Raw genomic sequence first — 11,955 nt, forward strand, 5'->3', positions numbered from 1 at the left:
GATTTCACTTATATGTGGAATCAAGGAACAAAGGAAAAAGAGCCAAGCCAAAAAAACCAAACTCTTAACTATCAGAACAAACTGATGCTTATCAGAGGGGAGGTGGGTGGGGAGATGGATTAAATAGATGAAGGGGATTAAGAGTACGTACATCTTGGTGAGCACTGAGTAATGTATAGAATTGTTGAATCACTATATTGTATACCTGAAACTAATATAACATTGTATGTTAAGTATACTGGCATTTAAAAAAATATTGAAGACACAAAAGAAGGAATAAGAAGAGAGCAAGAGAGCATGAAAATAGAAAAGAAAAATCTGAAAAAATGTGAACTTTTAGTAGAGAAAAATGTAACTTTTGAAATTATATACTCAATAAACAGACTAGATTATATACTCAATAAAAGACATTAAGGAACTGAAAAATTATCTGGAATGCAGTATGAAGAGATGAAAAAGATGGATAATATTTTTAAAGACTTAAAGACATGGAGCTTAGAATAAGAAAGTAAAAAATATACCTAATCGGACTTTCCTAAGGAGACAATAATGCAACTGGAGAAGAGACAATATTTGATGGGATAATGATAATAATATTACAGAATTAATAAAAGAAATAAACCTTGAGATAAAATATGTACATTTCAAACAGAAGGTGTAAAAAGAAAATTTGCATCCTAGACGCATCATAATAAAACTGCTAAATACCAAAGTCAAAAGAAAAATCTTCAATGCATTCAGGGGAAAAAAAGAGAGGTGATCTAAAAAGGAACTGCATTTTGACTGTCACCGACTTCTTTACAAGAACAATAAAACCCAGGAGACAGTGAATGATCTTCAAAGTGCTAAGAGAAACCAAGTGCCAATCAAGAGCTGTGTCTACAGTTAAATTATCATAGAAGAGTGAGGGGAAAAATGAAATGTGTTCAAATGAACACAAAGAATTTTCCAACAGATCCTCAGTGAAAGATGAAATTGAATTTAGAAAGAATTGAGAGGAAGGACAGTGGGAAGTGGAGAAATATCTGAGTCAATCTTAAGAAAGAATTGACATAAAACAACAACACTAATTTACCGGGGGTATACAAACATGGTGAATCTAAAATATTGGAAATAACTACATGGAAGGCAGGAGAGGATTATTCAGAGTCAAAATGTTCTAAGCTCCTTGATTTGTTAAGGAGACAGAGTAGACTATTAACTATGCATGTCAGTTTTTTAAGAATAACAACTAAAGAGGAGGCACCTGGGCAGCTCAGTTGGTTAAGTATCTTTCTTCCACTCAGGTCATGATCCTTGCATTGGGAATCTGCTTCTCCCGCTCCCCTGGCCCTCCCTCTACTCGTCCTCTCACGCTCTCTAATAAATAAACAAAATCTTTTAAAAAATTAAAAAAATTAAAAAAGGATAACAACTAAAGTGGATTGTTTGTATCTTGTTAGCTGTTCCTGTTGACTGAAAAACAAGACCTCTCCAGAATGACCACTAAAGCTGGGACAACTTCCAAACCTAGGGATGTATAGAAGTGGGGGCAAGAGGGTAGGTAGGTAATAAGGAATATTATTAATATCAGTGTAGTAGAATTCAGGGTAAGAAAACAAAATGAAAAGGAAGGAAAACACAGAACAATATGGCAGAAATAACTCCAAATATCTAAGTAATTACAATAAGTATTGTAATTCGACCAAATTTGCCAGTTTAAATAAATTATGAACTGAATTTTTAAAAATCTAGTTCCATGTTTCTTATAGGAGATAAATGCAATTACAATACATGTAAATTATTACAGGCTGAGTGGTAAGAGGAAAGAAAAAGAAGTTGGTAGCTTCATTCTTAATGGACAAAATAGACCTTAAGGCAAAAAGTAAAATTCAGAAGAAGACGGGGATGGACACAGTGCCTGGAGACAGACATCTGAAGGGCTGTCACGTGATATGGAAGAGAGTCTCCATCCGAAGCATACTCAGATTGTTCTGTAGGGTCCAGAAGGACAGAACCAATTGGTAGAAATTATAGGAAGGCAGGTATTGACTCGATGCTTTGGAAGGGATTTTTCTTTTACTTTTTAAAAAATTTTTATTTATTTATTTGACAGAGAGAGAAAGAGAGCAAGCAGGAGGGGAGGGGGGTAGAGAGTGAAGCAGACTCCCTGGGAAGTCTGGCATGGGGTGCGATCCCAGGAACCTGAGATCATTACCTGAGCCAAAGGCAGACCCAGGTGCCCCTGGAAGAGATGTTCTGTTAGCTCTGAAATGAAATGTATTTGTCCCTGAAGGTACTTAGCTGAGGTGGTGACAAAATTGTGGAGGGGTTGCACGGGCTGAGCCAGACTGTTTCCCACTCTGACTATGCATTGGAATCACCTGGAGAGCTTTTTAAAAACACATCTTGCACAACTTCTTCCCAGATTTAATGAGCTGATTTTATACCCTTGGGAATGTGCCTTTTTGAAATGCTCTCCGGGTGATTCTAATGTAGCCAACTCCGAACCGTTCCATGGAAGAGCATTTAGGAACCACTAGCCAGATGACCTCTAAAGTTCCCACTGACTGTGGTGTTTGATAATTTAATAATGTCTTTGTAGACATTTACTTGGGAATTGAGGAGATTACTAGAAAAGTAGAGAGGTGGAATTACTGTTCCCGGTGTACAGAAGCATAATGGGGGCTAGGAATATCTGTAAAATTAGGTATAAGTCCGGGAACCGTGCCTTCTCCACTGTTCCCAAGCTTTTCAGTGAGTGTTGATGAAGATGATGAAAAAGAATACATTTTCTATTCAGAACAAATGGCCCAAAGGGCCCAACATGGCTTATTGTTTATATCTTCAGCATCCTCTCATTTCATGTGAGTAGAGACCATCCCAAGTCTGGAACCCCAGGGCAGTGTGTCTCAACTTCTTACATGCACACGAATTGCCTGGGAATCTTGGTGAAATGCAGATTTTGAAAAAGCTGGATGGGGTAGAGGCCAAGAGAGTACATTTTTGATAAAGCTCTCCATCTCCTTCCCTTACTATAAGGCATTCAGGAACCTTCTCTTTCTTTAGACAAGATAAAGAGGGAAGCTCTTCTGGTTTCCCAAAGACCCCATTTTTTTAGGCCAGATTATCATTTTAACTTAGTATCCGTGTGAATTAATAAGGAGAAGAGGTGGCTGCAAGTGCGCTCTGGACACTAGATTTGACAACAGGGCTTGCGAGGTGACCGAAGTTCCAGGTGAAGAATGGGGACCTCTCAACCTCTCAAAAGCTTCAACCTCTTTTCCTACATCCAGATCAGGATAGCAATAATGGAATATAGATCCCTCTGGCCCATCAGAAGTCCAGGATTTTAGTCCTAGAGTAGATTTCCGTGATTTGTTTTGTTTCAATTTGCTTATGTTTGTTTTTTAACTTTTTGGCCTTTCATAAGTCACTTCTTCCTCTTGAGACTGTTTTGTTTCTGGGATATACTAACTGTGGCTTTCATGTGCTTTGTAATTTGTTTTCTTAACTGAGGTAAAATTCCTATGACATAACATTTTAAAGCGATCAATTCAGTACTATTTTGTGCTTTAATGAGGCTGTGCAACCACCACCTCTATGTCGTTCCAAAACATTTTTATCTTCTCAAAGAAAACCCATACCCATTAAACAGCTACTCCCTATTCCCACCTCCCCTTAGCTCCTTGCTATCACAAATCTATGTTTTGTCTGTAGAGTTTGACCTATCCTGGATATTTCATAGAAATGGAATTGTCACAATATGTGTCTTTTTATGTCTGGCTTCTTTCACTTAGCATAGTGTGATGCTCACTCACGTATGTGATGCTGACTCACGTATCAATACGTCATTCCTTTTTATAGGGGAATAATATTCCATTTCATGCGTGTGTCACACATTTTATTTATGGTTTTAGAATTTTATTTAAATTCAGTTGGCCAACATATAGTATAACACCCAATGCTTATCTCATCATGTGCCCTCCTTAATACCTGTCACCCATGTTTATCTGTTCATCCATTGATGGTCATTGAGATTGTTTCCGCCTTTTGGCCACTGTGAAGAGTGCTGCTGAGAGGGAGTATTTGAAATCCTGTTTTCATGATTTATTATTTTTAAATGCACCATCTCATTTGGTTTTCAAATTGGGTTGAGAAGACTTAAGCGTCTTACTGAAGAGAAGCTCAAGTAGCTTGCTCAAGGTTCACAGGTAGTCAGATGCCCAGGGACTCAAAGCTCCTTTTTTTAAAAAAAGATTTTACTTATTCATTCATGAGAGAGAGAGAGACAGAGAGAGAGAGAGAGGCAGAGACACAGGCAGAGGGAGAAGCAGGCTCCATGGAGGGAGCCTGATGTGGGACTGGATCCCAGGACCCCAGGATCACACCCTGGGCGGAAGGCAGGCATTAAACCTCTGAGCCACCCAGGGATCCTGGGACTCAAAGATTCTGAGACTCAAAGTCCAGGGCTCTTTCCAGTTTTACCACCAAAGGCTCAGCTGTTGTGAGAGTCAAAAAAGGAAAAGGTGTGGAAAAATGATTAGTGCACTGTAAAGCACTCTGTATGTAAGTTGGTGCTGGTAGTTGGTATTCAGTATGCCAACTGATGCTTCGGGAACCGTTTCCCACTCAGGAGGTCAGTGCATGCTGTCTCTATTATGACCAGAGAGATATTTTAGAATTGCAAAAGGTATAACAGAGTGGTTGGACACCAGCAAAGCAGTTTGACAAGGCTGTCACATCTGTTCAATATTTCTACTGAAATAATCATGGGTATTGCTGTTGATGGTTACCATAGTGGTATTAAGGTTGGCAGAAGGAGATGATGTAATCTCGAGCATGCTGATGACATCCTGGCTGCTGAGTCTGTGGTTTCTGCACTAAGAAAGCTGGTGCCTTAGACAAGGGATGATTTAGACGCTCATAATGGCAGCTGAAAAGCAGAATATTTTAGCAGCAGGGCAAACTGGGAGTGAATAAGAAAAGCAAGTGAAAGGTTATGCTTCCAGTAGTTTATGATAGGTGGTGAGAGCCACGGCCCCCTGGCTTGTAAGAGAGAATGCCTTGTCAGCATTCGTGGGGATGAGGTCCAGGCTGTAGATGTCTGTGGGGAGGCAGCCGGCTTCACATTATCTCCCCCGGTCCTTTCTTGGTTCTCATTTAGTCCTGGTGTCTGATTAGTATGAAATAGCTGTGAGCAGAGCCTCAATTTACAGACTTTTACCAAAAGAGGAGATGAAGATCAACACAGAAATGTGGCTACTGTCAAGCTGAGTTAAACTCAGAGTGATGACGACAATATCTTCGTGAAGGAGAAGAATGACAGCAGGCTGAAAGAAAGCATCATCTGTTTCCAGAATCCCGGAACATTTCCTTCTAAAATAACTCATTCTGTGTGTCTTGATTTCCTGACAAGTAAATCTTGAAGAACAGAACTGGCATTTATCAGGGCAAATGCTAGTATGTGGGCTTCTGGAAGGATTTGTGACAGGGTTTGTAAAAACTGTGTTTTTGAAGAATTCATTGTTAGGTGAGGGTTCTTAGGATCTTCTTTGAAAATAAAAATCAAAATATATCTTTAGGACCACATATGTTTTTATGATTATGAAAATGACACATGTTGGGAAACTGAAACATGGAAGAGGAAAAAAGTCATGCACATTTTCAAACTCAGAAATAATCAGGGAATATTTCGCCATTTCTGCTAATATTTTATCTATCAATATTTATTATTTGTATAATTAGGACCCTACTTTATATTTAACTGGTTTCCTGCTTTTTGAAATTTACTTATCTGCACATATATTTCTGGCGGCTTCTCTCAATCCAAGGGTCACACTGGAGATTGGGTTTCCTATAGAAGGCTAGATATTCCAGTTAGAGCAGAGGAAGTCAAGGCATAAAATTATCTATCCTTTCTAAACAGAAAATGACTCAGATTTGAGCAACCCACTCTTTTTTTTCTTTTTTTAAGATTCTTTTTTTTTTTTTTTTTTAAGATTCTATTTATTTATTTGAGAGAGAGCACAAGCCAGTGATAGCAGGGGAAGAAGCAGGAATTAGTGTCTTTGTATTCTTTGGATAAATGCCCAGTAGGGGAATTACTCGATCATACGGTAGTTCTATTTTTAATCTTTTGAGAAAACTCCATACTATTTTCCACAGTAGCTGCACCAGTTTGCATTCTCACCAACAGTGCACAAGGTTCCTTCTACCCCACATCCTCACCAACACTTGTTTCTTGTGGTTTTGATTTTACCCATTCCAGTGAGTGTGAGGTGATATCTCACTGTAGTTTTGATTTGCGTCTCCCTGATGCTGAGTGATCTTGAGCGTCTTTTCATGCATCTGTTGGTCATCTGGATGTCTTCTCTGGAGAAATGTCTGTTCATGTCTTCTGCTCACTTTTTAAAAGATTTTTTTATTTTCAAATAATCTCTACAGCTAACATGAGACTTGAACTTACAAGCCTGAGATCAAGAGTCACAGGCTCTACCTATTGAACCAGCCAGGTACCCTTCTTCTGCCCATTTTTATTTTTATTTTTTTTTTTTTTTTTTTTTAAATTTTTATTTATTTATGATAGTCACACAGAGAGAGGGAGAGAGAGGCAGAGACACAGGCAGAGGGAGAAGCAGGCTCCATGCACCGGGAGCCCGATGTGGGATTCGATCCCGGGTCTCCAGGATCGCGCCCTGGGCCAAAGGCAGGCGCTAAACCACTGCGCCACCCAGGGATCCCTCTGCCCATTTTTAAATGGGATTGCTCGTGTGTGTGTGTGTGTGTGTGTGTGTCTGTGTGTGTGTGTGTTGAACTGTTTAAGTTCTTTACATATTTGGGATACCAATTCTTTATGGGATGTGTCATTTGCTAATATCTTCTCCCAAGTGGCAGGTTGCCTTTTAGTTTTGTTTCCTTTACTGTGCAGAAGCTTTTAATTTTGATATAATCCCAGCAGCTTATTTTTGCTTCTGTTTCCCTTGCCTCAGGAGACATATGTAGGAAAATGTCTCCGTGGCAAATGGCAGAGAAATCACTCCCTATGTCCTCTTCTAGGATTTTTATGGCTTCAGGTCTCACATTCAGGCCCTTAATCCATTTTGAGTGTATTTCTGTGTATGGTGTAAGAAAGTGGTCCAGTTGCCTTCTTCCGCATGTAGCTGTCCGATTTTCCCAGCGCCTTTTTGAAGACACCGTCTTTTTCCCTTGCATGATCTCACCCCTTTATTGAGGATCAATTGACCATATAATCATGGGTTTAAAAATGAAATCAGAGAGGGTGACAAACCACAAGAGACTCTTAATCATAGGAAACAAACTGAGGTTCGCTGGAGAGGAGGGGGGTGGAGTAACTGGGTGATGGACACTAGGAGGGTGCCCGATGTAATGAGCACTGGATGTTATGTGAGACTGATGAATCACTGACCTCCACCTCTGAAACCAATGACACGTTGTATGTTAATTAATTAAATTTAAATAAAAATTTTAAAATCATGGGTTTATTTCTGGGCTTTTGATTCTGTTCTATTGATCTGTGTCTCTTTTTATGCAAGTAACATACTGTTTTGATTATAATAGTTTTGTAGTATATCTTGAAATTAGATTGTGATACCTCCAGTTTTGTTCTTTTTTCAAGATTGCTTTGGCTATTTGAGGTCTTTTGTAGTTCCATACCCCATCTTCTGACATTTAAGCCACCCTGCTGAGGTTCCAGTCACCATGGAACAGAACGAATCACCCAGGTGAGTACTGATGCATAAAATCATGAGATAGAATAATACTGTTTTTGTATCTCACAGGATTGAGTGGTATTTTATCATGCAGTAATAGATAACCACATCAGGATTCTTGGAGCCAGGGGCTGGACCTTTTATCAGTGCTTCTCAAACTTCACTGTACATTTCATATCACCTATGAATCTTGTTAAAACACATGTTTTGACTCATTAGGTCTGGGGTAGTGCCTGAGAGTCTGCATTTCTAACAAGCTCCCAGCCAAGGACAATTCTGCTTCTCCACCACTCATACCTTGAGTAGAAAAGTGTACTGTGGAGCAAAGTCTACCAGTCACGGCATATTCGACGTGGATTTGTACAATTTTTCAAATGGCTTTCATTTCCAGATTGATTAGTTGAATAGCTTAATAAGTTGAAAAACATCTGCCATAAGATACTTGACTTGGCGCAGAATTTCTTTTTTTTCTTTAAAGATTTTATTTATTCATGAGAGAGACAGAGAGAGAGGCAGAGACACAGGCAGAAGAAGAAGCAGGCTCCATGCAAGGAGCCCAACACGGGACTTGATCCCGGGGCTCCAGGATCACGCCCTGGGCCAAAGGCAGGCGCCAAACCATGGAGCCACCCAGGGATCCCATGGTGCAGAATTTCTCAGTGTGATCTCTGGGTCCAGTTGCATTCATACCATTTGATATAGGGGCAAGAATCACCACATTGAACAAGATTTCTAGATGACTTGTAAGTACTTTCAAATTTAAGAATTGGTAGACTAGAGGGGCACCTGGGTAGCTCAGTGGTTGAATGTCTGCCTTTGGCTCAGGGCATGATCCCAGAATCCTGGGATCGAGTCCCACATCGGGCTCCCACATGGAGCCTGCTTCTCCCTCTGCCTATGTCTCTGTCTCTCTCTCTGTGTCTCTCATGAATAAATAAATAAACCCTTAAAAAAAGAGAAAGAACTGGTAAACTAGAGAAAGGACTGAATTAAGAGGACTGGGTTAAATTCTGACATTGGGCTGTAACTAATGGCAAGAAAAGCACCTCACATTTCTGGGTTTCAATTTCTGCATCTATAATATGGCAGACAGATTGCTGAACTAGAATGTTTTCTGTATGTGATGTAGCGTGTATTTTATAATTCCTATGCCAGGCTAACTCGATCCCTCACTTTCTTGTCCTCTCTGTACATGAAAGCTTGGGAAGCACACTCTGCCCCAAAAAGTATGGCTGTCTATAGTATTAGCATCTTTTTTTTTTTTTTTTTAAAGTAGGCTCCACACCCAGCACAGAGCCCAACGTGAGGCCTGAACTCACAATCATGAGATCAAGACCGAGCTGAAGTCAAAAGCCTGACACCTAACGGATGGAGGCATCCAGGTGCCCCTACAATATTGTCATCCTTGCCCTTGTCTTCCTTGGGTCACAGAGCAATAGGTATGATCAAGAAACACAGAATGCGAGAAGTGTCATTTAATTTAAAAATATTTTTAAAACAAATATTAGTGTCAAGGCCAATGCCTATTCAGAATAACACATATCTGCATTGGATATTGTAATTAAACTTAAATCATTTTTTAAATTATATGTTTTAAATGGCAATTGCACAGCCTTTAAAGTTTCTTCTTGCCTTGAGCACCATTGGGTAAACGTGTTCATGATTGAATTAGCAGACCTTTGATTTTAAAAGGACTTTTCAGTGATCTTTTATGGTAGATTAAAAAGCAATTTACTAATTTACAGTTCATAGGAATTCCGTGCCCTCTTTGAGTTTTGTAAATCAATTCTGTGCTAATAAATGTGACTCTAGCTCCAAGTGTTTCATTTCGAGACAGCTGGTGTCAGACACAATCCTAAACTCACAATTACATTATCAGTAAGTGTATTTTGTGCCCAGCTTAAGTTTCTTTTAGGAATTCCTTAATTTGTAGTTATCTACTTAGAGTCTTTGGTTGGGTGAGGGAGTTTTGCCCAATGGGGCTTGGAAGTATCACCTTAACTGTTTGCTCATCTTTTCTTCAATCTCTTCTCTTTGTTCGTAGAGTGAGTAATCAGAGTTGCAAGACAATTGGAAAATGGGATTACTTAACCCAGGGCTCTTCCTTCTGAGCGTGGCTCTCTCAGCAACCAAGAACCTGCTGTATGTTCCAAAGAATATACCACCGTCATCATAATAGTTAAAACAGGTAGAGTGCTACATGCCAGTTGTTAGCTTATTTAATCACCCCAACAACTCTATGAAATTCACACCATTAATAACACTCAGATTTTATAGTTGAAGAAATGGAGGCATTGATTAAATAACTTTCCCAAGTCCCAGAAGTAGTAAATGGAGGACCTGAGATTTGAATGCAAGGAGTCTGGCTCCAGACCTTGTGTTTATACCCAATATACCACACGGCTTTTATCCCTTGTGACAAATGAGTTCTTTATACATAAACCTTCTCAATTTCAGCTGGTGACTACTTTTCCAAAAGGAAGTATCTATTATTTGTACTAGGGACATGTATACAAAATCAGCAGAAAAGGCTTTTATAACTTAAGAGGAAATAACACACATAGAGGAAATAACCAACAACTTGTGTTTTCCCATTCTTTTTCCTTCAAATTCAACTGCCAACTTTATCTCAGCCTTTGACAGGTCAACTCAAATCTGTCTCAAGTGGAACTGAAAAGTTCAAACCACTGATGGAGAGAGAGCTGAGCATTTTCTTTGGTAGGTTCCTGGGAATGAAAGTGGCTTATTTTGAGCTGGTGAAAGGCACTTTACTCTCTAATGGCTTTTCTTTTTCTTTCTCTCTTTCTTTCTTTTTTAAAGGTTATATTTATTTATTAGAGAGAGAGAGAGAGAGAGAGAGAAGGTACAAGCAGGGAGAGGGGCAAAGGGAGAGGGAGAAGCAGACTCCTCACTGAGCAGAGAGCCTGATGCGGGAGTTGGATCCCAGGACCCTGGGATCATGACCTGAGCCAAAGGCAGGTGCGCAGATGCTTAACTGGTTGAGCCACCCAGGCATCACTCTTTCCTTCCTTCCTTCCTTCCTTCCTTCCTTCCTTCCTTCCTTCCTTCCTTCCTTCTTTCCTTCCTTCCTTCCCTTCTAAGATTTTATTTATTTGTCTATTTGGAGTGCATGTCTGCAAGGGAGGGAGGGGCAGAGGGAGAGGGAGAGGGAGAGAGAGATCCCAAGCAGACTCTCACTGTGTACAGAGCCTGATTGGGACTCAATACCATGACTCTGAGATCCTGACCTGAGCCAAAATCAAGAGTCAGAGGCTAAGCTACCCAGGCACCCCTCTGACCATCTTTCTACTAGAGGGAGATGGCTCATGGAATTGCCTTCCTATGGAGGCAGAGCTGGGGCTTGAGCTGAAGACAAGGTTTTTTTCCTGGCTTTCTTGAGGTTTTGCCAATGTGGAGGGAATTTGAATCATGATAGGAAGTAGAAGGAGCTGGCCTGTAATAGTTCAAAGAAAAGGCATCTGAAGGATAGAGGAATGAAGTCACACAGCCCAGATGTGGACACCAGTACTTCATGTGATAAATGAATCCAGATACTATTGAAAATGTTCATTCGGGACCTTTTGCAAAAATTATGTTTCTTTTACATGGAAAGAATATAGAGCCAGATGTGCTTACTTAAACATTAATGCCACCTTGATCTAGGCTTTCTTGAGATGGGCATATTTATTGAAAGAGAAATTGTTTGTTCCAAAGGCAGTTGCTTCATAATTGCTGAGCCAAAACTAGTAGAAGTACCTAGAAATCGAGGTTAAGATTTCATAGCATGTTGTCATCCCTGAGATGTCTAGTCCACTTTCCTCTCCGTGTTTGCATTTCTCTCTTAGCCTTCTCCTACCATGGTATGGCAGATGGGGAGGCGAATCACCCCTGTCTCTTCTATGACAGTTGAACAGCTCCGTGGATTGGCGGAGGTTGGTAAGGCATTGGGAATAGAGGCAGCAACTTCAGGTACTGGGGTCTGTCCAGCAGGTTGGAGGCATTATTCTTAAATATGTCAGGGCCCCATAGCATGAGAGCTCCACTAACATGTCACTTAGACCCTCAGCACCACACTTTGTCTCATCACTAGGTCCTGGCCAATCTCGGGTGCCCAAACCCTGTGGGGAGGCTAGAATTTAGGGTCAGAGAGTTAGAGTCTGGCCATCTTTGAACTCTTCCTAGACGAAAAGATGTTGGTAATCCCATATCACCAGAAGCAGGACTGGTGGGGAGGAGGCAAGGC

Source organism: Canis lupus, chromosome 2 (assembly GCF_048164855.1).
Source record: "Canis lupus baileyi chromosome 2, mCanLup2.hap1, whole genome shotgun sequence".
In the NCBI taxonomy this organism is placed as follows: Eukaryota; Metazoa; Chordata; class Mammalia; order Carnivora; family Canidae; genus Canis; species Canis lupus.